The 7541-nt window shown below is 37.3% G+C and overlaps 2 protein-coding genes across 16 annotated transcripts in view; one reads left to right on the top strand and one right to left on the bottom strand.

The window, feature by feature from the left end:
- Window positions 1–7541, bottom strand: part of LOC139961837 (uncharacterized) — a 249171-nt gene that overhangs the window by 4528 nt on the left and 237102 nt on the right. The window contains exon 1 of one of the 3 annotated variants that reach the window (XM_071961398.1): window positions 2409–2585. The exons of 1 other annotated variant lie outside the window; for it this stretch is intronic. The gene's annotated coding sequence lies outside the window, so the exon portion shown is untranslated. One more of the 3 variants, XM_071961399.1, reaches the window with a different exon arrangement.
- Window positions 1–7541, top strand: part of LOC139961851 (mitochondrial mRNA pseudouridine synthase Rpusd3-like) — a 125858-nt gene that overhangs the window by 78042 nt on the left and 40275 nt on the right. For 2 of the 13 annotated variants that reach the window (XM_071961435.1, XM_071961427.1), the window contains exon 1: window positions 1627–1738. The exons of 7 other annotated variants lie outside the window; for them this stretch is intronic. The gene's annotated coding sequence lies outside the window, so the exon portion shown is untranslated. Of the gene's footprint in view, window positions 1–466; window positions 549–1626; window positions 1739–3082; window positions 3233–7541 lie in introns of those variants that run through there. 4 more of the 13 variants (XM_071961437.1, XM_071961430.1, XM_071961429.1 and 1 more) reach the window with 3 other exon arrangements.

Genomic DNA, 7541 nt, shown 5'->3' with positions numbered 1-7541 from the left:
ATATCTCTCTAACCGATTTCAAACAGTTTGAATTAATATCGAACTTTCCGAACCAGTATCTCTAGAGTTTGGCGTTCCACAGGGATCCGTGCTTTGGCTTAAGATTCACTATGTACACAATCCTTCATAGTCACAACTTGAACTACCATTTATATACGGATGACACACAAATTTACCTTCATTGCAGCCAGTTAATTATTATCTCTGCTAGTAGATGTGTTTTGGAGAATATTGAATATTGCTTTGTTGATATCAAATAGTGGATGACAAGCAATACACTTAAACTGAATGGTGACAAGATTGAAGTAATCATCATCATAATCTGAATTTTTTCAGATGTATTGTTGAGGGCGGAAGGAGTTTTCGATTAAATCCGTATCAGACAGTCAAAACTTGGCGTTTATCTTGATACAAATTTTATTATAGATGCACATGTATACCATATTTTTCATCTCTCTGATCTCAGTTCTGGACAGAGCACCTAAATCACCTTTTAATAGGTGCACTCGTTGTGGTTCTACATGAAGGGAGTAGCAGTAGTAACTGCAGTAGGTTAATATTCTGTTTTAATGTATAAAAGTTCTCACTCAATTTAATCAGGCTTAAAGGCATTGAAGACTCGCCCCAAACCGCATGCCGCCCTCTGAAAAAAGTTAGCTTTCCGTTGCTTGCAAGGGAAGTTTTCTTCTTGTCGCTACAAAATGCAGACAGTAATGACACGTGATACCTTGTTATCTTTTATCTGGACCTTAGATCAGGTGGTTCCATAATATCTCCCCGCTGAGATGTTCATCGCTGCTATGTACACTGTGTTGTGGGTATTGACCGTTGCTGCATGTATTGACTGTACACAAGTTGTGTGTGTATTTTCTGAGATCAATTGGCGGTGTCTAACACTGCTGCTACACCTCATTCGAAAATAGGTCAGATTACCGGCATCAGAAGTTTCTTTGTGCGCGAGTCTTCACTCCATCTAACGTTTAAACCTGATTAAGTTGACTAATCATTGTACCACAAACAACTGACTTACATAGCCCATGCAGTTGTTAGTATTTAGAGCTATTATACTCTATAAGATGCATTGATCCTTTGACCTCCACAAAAAGCAACGCCCAATTTTTACTCAAGGCGTTGCCAAATACCAAGTTTATCGAAGATTTAGTTTTGGATTCATTTAGTTTGTAAGGTTTTCATGCAGACTTTGACCTCTCCAGAAAACCCTTTGGTTCTTAAAGTCAATAAAGGGGATCCTCATATTGAGTATGAAATACATTCCAGTTTTTACTTTTGGAGTTTAACCGTTTTAACAAGGTTTTCAATCTTTGACCTCTGTTGACCTCAAGTGATCATTAACCTTCACATAAAACATGCACTCATATATGAGTGCATGTTATAAGGTGGATTCAAGTACCTGGTATGAAGTTTACCCAAGCTTGAATTTGTTATCGTGTTTACAAGGTTTTCAAAATGTGCCTCTGGAAATCGCAAATAAGACTGTATACTACTTGCATATAGTTACATCCACATGCAAAGAATTCAGTTCACCCGAGTGCTTTTGAAGCTATCGTGTTTAAATGGTTGTAAGACTTTCACCGCTTTGACCACACATGTTCTTGATCTCCACAGAAACTTGATAGGAGGATTCTGCTACTTCAACGGAGCATCCACGTACCTAATTGAAGTTCACCCACCAATGGGCCACCATACAGTTCTTGAGTTATCGTGTTTGCAAGCCAAGGTGCCACAAACACACATACACCATCATCATCGCAAAGATCATTCCTTTCGCCTTAGGCAAGGAATGAAAAAATTAATGACAATTGTCATTCAACATATCAATCACGACAATAAATCATTGAATATAGAAATGCATGCGTTTTATTTTTGCGTAGAGAGCTATGCATACCTCGTTTTCAGAGTATTCTAAGTAAGAATTAATGCCAATTAGCTATAGTCAATAAAACTTAACTATCTTAAAGTTCTAATAGTGTTGAATTATATATACATATACATATACAGCGGCATCAGAAATAAACCAACTCATTGTGCTATCCTCATTGCGTAACCGTATAGTCCTCTAGCATGTTCGACGTTACACGTGTAATCCAATTAACGCACTAATGCGAGCAATAAGATCAAAACTAATGCAGCTTCGCATAAATAATGTCATTTAAAACATAACAACTGTACAAAATATCCATTCTAAATAGCCCTATATGATTTCTAAATATTAAAACCTCTCTTATTTCATAACTACATGACATCAAAAGCCTAACATGATTTTGAGCAATATGACTTGGATACTGTCTTGGGCAGTCTACCTCAGCGGCAGATGATAGAACGGCTGATTCAACAACTAATCGTACAATTATTTTGTTCTTTTCCTCGTGATCTCTAAATACACCAACCTTCTTTATAATCTTCCGGTCAGCTGATGCCGTTTTCTCTCAACGTATAACTAGTATATAGTCTATTATATGAGTGAATAGATAAACAGTGACAGAAAGTGGCAAATCACCAATGTCATTTCCCCAGATGCTTCGAGAAACTAATGAAACACATGTAACTTCCCTGTTGGTTTAATTCGTTCTATGGTACCTTTCGTATTCATATAAACTGATTTGTCACGCAATGCACGTCTGTGGATAGTTTATGATGATTTACTTTGGTTGTGCTAATATTTGGGCAACATATATACCCTTTCATCAATGCACTTCAACGTTCAAAGGTAGCATACGTCTATATCAAAAATACCCCACAACAAGTTTTTTATTGACTTACACACTAAATCATAAAAGTAATGTGGTCTCTGATTCTGGATAGACGTTCTCACTAGCTAAACGCGTCCAATCACTGTATAGCTGACAAGTCCGTTGGCCATTCACGGCATCTATATTCCGTATCATGGCTATGCAGAAGTTTTTGCTATGAGAGCCTGAAGTTTCGTCACTTGTAAACAAACCTCTTACTCAGTAGTAAAAGAATTTCGTACGCTGCTCATGGGCGGCTAAAGTGGTCTCAATTGTCCCAATTTTTGCACAAGTCTACTTCCGTTTATGCTCTTCAACATCCAAGCCCCACAAAAACAGATCCTGATTGATTACATATCAACAAGATGTTCTCCTGCTGCTTTATTTTGGTACTTTTACTGAGATAGGAGAGCAATCGGGCGGATTGATTTATAGACTATAATAGGAGTATGCCACCCAAAGATCATCTTTTGCTCTGTACGGTCAGTAATTATTTCTTTTCAAAATACTAACCAATAACCAGCAAGCACATGCTTGCGTGGTATGTACGATAGTTGTTATTGTTGTCTTTCCCAAATATATATTTACATTCCATTTTATATGTCGTCCACAACGACCGCGTACGCGTCCTCTGTGCACACTAGATATAATTCCAAATGCATGCAGAGAATGTATCGGGCAGACTTCGATATAGTACCGGTAATACCATTCAACATGATTATTTTATATCTAACCATTCCTAAGCACGGGTTAACTGAATGGATCTTATTATATCATTTCTACACCGGTTTAACAGATTCTAAGTTCGCCTTCTCACGAAGTCCGGTGGAATATCTTGTAGTGACCGCACTGCAAGCGAGCCTATATATTCCCTCTCGCAAAGTGGAACAGCCTACTTATTTTGTTTATAGACATTCTGTCGCCCAACTTTCTTGCTTATCTCCACTCCCATTTATAGTAAACTTGAACAAAGAGGACCAGTGTCCAACGAGAGAAAGTTTTGGGGTCATAAGTTCAAGTGTAGAGCGACATATTTTTATCAGTCACTTCCAGTTGGGAGTCTGACCCCGTGACCTCGAAGAATGATCAACGATCACGCATATCATTAAATTTGAATTTGCCCGCATTTTACGTAAAGTCGGTCCTACGTTTCACTCACAGAATTTACAGACATTGATAGTTTACAACTTACCGGAACCTCACAGAATGGATTAAAAGTAATTCCAATGTATGGTAGGGCAAAGAAACCCGAGAAAAAATCAACGAAAACCTATGAAACAACGATTGCAATCCAACTTCGTCCTCACACATGTATTCCTAACTGACACAAAATAGGTCAAAACGAACCAACGAAAGAGAGTTACAGCAAAAAAGTTCTCCCATTTGTGGATCTTGTACTCTCCTACATGATGCTGTAAAGATTAGGTGAAATGGTTGTCTAAGACGGCCAGTCACAAAACGATTACCTCGACTCGGCGATTTTGTTGCTGTCGCCGCCATTTTGAAATTAGGTAGACTTTCGCCAAGCCGTTTGCATGCTATGGGCTACTACCGACAAGACTTCACTCAAATCGTTTTCAATGTAGTGGAACCCATTCCTTTAGTGTACGGTCTATTAGGAATGTTAGGTTTTGTGGCGTAATTTAAGTTGTGCTAAGGTTTGGAAGAAATTTTGTCCCAAATTCTAATATATGATTAGGTAAAATGTAAAATTACTGAGAGCTGCGTATGGGAGGGATAAGAGAGACAAAATGGGGAGGGGGCAAGGGAGATGATGTTTCCTTTCTAGCTAAATTAATGGTGGTAACTATTAAGGTAACACAAATTTTCCCCCGAGTCTGTTGTCAAAACTGAAGGGGTCATACCACATGTCGAATATACAAAGGTAACATGGCCTAGGCCAAACCTTATTTCTAGTTGTTTTCTAAGGAACTTCCAACAATTCCGAATGATTTATACCTACAATACCAAATGATTTATACTTACCCACTTACCATAATTCCACAGTAGCCCTTACTCAGTGAGATTCTGCAAAGCTGGGTACTCATCTGTTGCTTATATTCATCAATAAATATCAGTTAACAGTTTTCCAGTCAATACCAATCCTTGTTTGGTTCATGTATCACACTACATAACCACTTGTCAATATTGGAGTTAAGTACTGTGGCTTGGGTAGGGGTGTGTTGTTTAGGGGACGGGTGTGGTGTTTTTAGGGGTTTTGGGGGAGGGAATGTGGTGCTTAGCAGATTTGGGGAAGGGTTTTGAGTTTCCCAGCTTTGGGATGGGTGTGGTGTTCACCAGCTTTGGGAAGAGTTAGGGTATTTTGGAGGGATGAGGTGGTTTTGCCACATATGGGGACTTTAATTAAAAGTGGACTTTCAGTACACAGGACGTGTTTAGATACATTATGTTCTATGGATACTCTGACCAAATATTTTGAGTAGGGCTGTTTTTTTCTTCTTTTGCACATGCATAGAAGAACATTAGTCAACAGTGGAAATAGAGTTGCCTGGTCTTTTATTGATTTTATAACTGTAACAATAAGGCACTTTAAGCAACAGAAAAAAGAAAACAAAAACATTTGGTGTGACACTCTCCATGAAAGAACATGTTTTAATGTCCTGTGAAAATATGGGCATGAAATATAAATTACTTCGATCACTTCAAAGTGAAATACTTTGTTCAAATGGAAGGAATAGCTTAACAAAATTTGAATACTTCTTGAAATGAAACACACTTCATACTGTGAAGACTTCATACAATAATATTGTCTGAAAAAAAATCACACACAATGTCAAGTGCAAGGGGTATTTCAAGGTGGCATAGTGAAGGCATGACATAGCAACAACAGTTCAGGTGGCAGGATGGATAGTTTTGTAACTTTGAAATGGTGAGATATACCTGTGACATATAGCATAAGATATAGCATAAGATTAAAATTAAACGACAAATATATAAAAGTAAAAGGTAAGAGTAGAAACTAGAAAGTAAATAAATAAGTCCAAACTTGACATATAACTTTAACAACCTGGTCTTCTTCAGAAATAGGAGCACCAATAGCAGCCCAACGATCCATAATTCCTTTCGTATAATTCAAATTATTTCCAACTGACTTGCCCTCTGCCATTTCAGTTCTGAGGTACTTTTTCTTGAGCTGAATTTTGTTGGTTAGAGAATCCTTTTCGAACAGAGTACGCAAGGCATCCTAAGCATCACTTGGTTTGTCACTTGTTGTAATAATTCCAGCTGACTAGATGCTATTGCAAGCACAATGGTGAAAAATGCCAGTTGTGTCTTTTTCAAGTTTGCACTCTTCTACTTCTCACATACAGTAACCCCCAACTTTCCTGAGCCATCCTCATAGCCCACAGGCCTTTTGCAAGAAACAAATGTCTCATCTGGAAATTCCATGTCAGCCAGCTCGAGCCATCCATTTTGTTAATTGTCCACGTCATATCTTCTGTTGTTCCAGCCATATTGGTCAGTTGTCACGACTAAATTAACCAATTTAAGTACCGACATTTCCCAAGAAATGGTTCCAAAATCAGCACATAAATTCCAAACAACAATCTATTCTACACAGTTAACTTCCAGTGTATGTGTCTGGGCCAATAACCTGTTCGAGTTAGCTAGAGAATAAGCATGAGACTGCTGAGTATATTACAGCCTGTTGCTGCACACAACTTGTTCTTTCTATAAGAGTATAACAGAAACTGAGGAAAAATGTAAATTACATATATATAGAAAACAAAATTGCTTAAAGGTAGCACACTAATAATACAACCTGATTAAACAAACAATAGTTTGGAGCAGAGTTGTAACAACAGGCACTTAACTGATCCACAGGCTGCATTCCTTCTTACTACGGGTACATATAACAGAGCTAGGAACTTAAAGATATATAGTATTAAATAGAATGTGAGACTACATTTATTAACAGATTTCTATAAATTAACTCTTACATGAAGACTTCAGATATGAGGATAATAAACATGAGGATGTAATAAACTCTGGAAGTTCTCTGGGCTAATACTTAATACCAGTGGAACTGCATTTTGCAATGTTAGTCATTATACATAACAAAACAAATTAAATAGTGAATGAAACTTTTCTCCTTTTTGGGAATAACTTATTTTTGGTCATATATACATGGGAAAGCACCTAGAGAAATCTGTGTGTGACACACACACACATAGGGAAGACTGTACGTGAATGACTAACTAAGTACTTCTACTACTGTACCTATCATAGAAAACAACTTAACAATAAAAAGATCGTAAACTCTCGTTAACAGCAAAACATGTTGTCACAAAATGATCCCTGATATTGTTTTAAGTCACCTGGAATTATAAGTAGCTATGTACAACTACATGGCTCTATGAGGTGCAATTGTTCTCAAGTACCAACAGTAGGTCTAACTGTAATAGCAATAAGTATAAAGTGTAAGCAGTATAAAGCAAGCTAGTTTTATTTCTGTGTTACATATCTTGCTCTACCTAACTACATATTAAGCATAGGGAATTGGGCCTAGACTTAAGTCATGGATCTAATAACGGTCTTGAACACTTGTAACAAAGTGACACTGAAATGGATCCCGATCCCAGGATGGAGGAAATTTTCACCCAATCCAGCTTTAATAAAACTCATAATAAGCCATGATCTTAACTTATACATAGTACAAAGGCAGTCTACTAGTACTACTAATAATTTTTGTATAATAATAATACTAAATTGTATCTTATGCAGTCCAAATCTTTTCAAGAACAGGCCCCTTAGAATTATTACACAAGG

This window comes from Apostichopus japonicus, chromosome 20 (genome assembly GCF_037975245.1).
Source record: "Apostichopus japonicus isolate 1M-3 chromosome 20, ASM3797524v1, whole genome shotgun sequence".
In the NCBI taxonomy this organism is placed as follows: Eukaryota; Metazoa; Echinodermata; class Holothuroidea; order Aspidochirotida; family Stichopodidae; genus Apostichopus; species Apostichopus japonicus.
The sequence above is the reverse complement of the archived record's forward strand: the minus strand, read 5'-3'. Positions and strand labels throughout refer to the sequence as shown.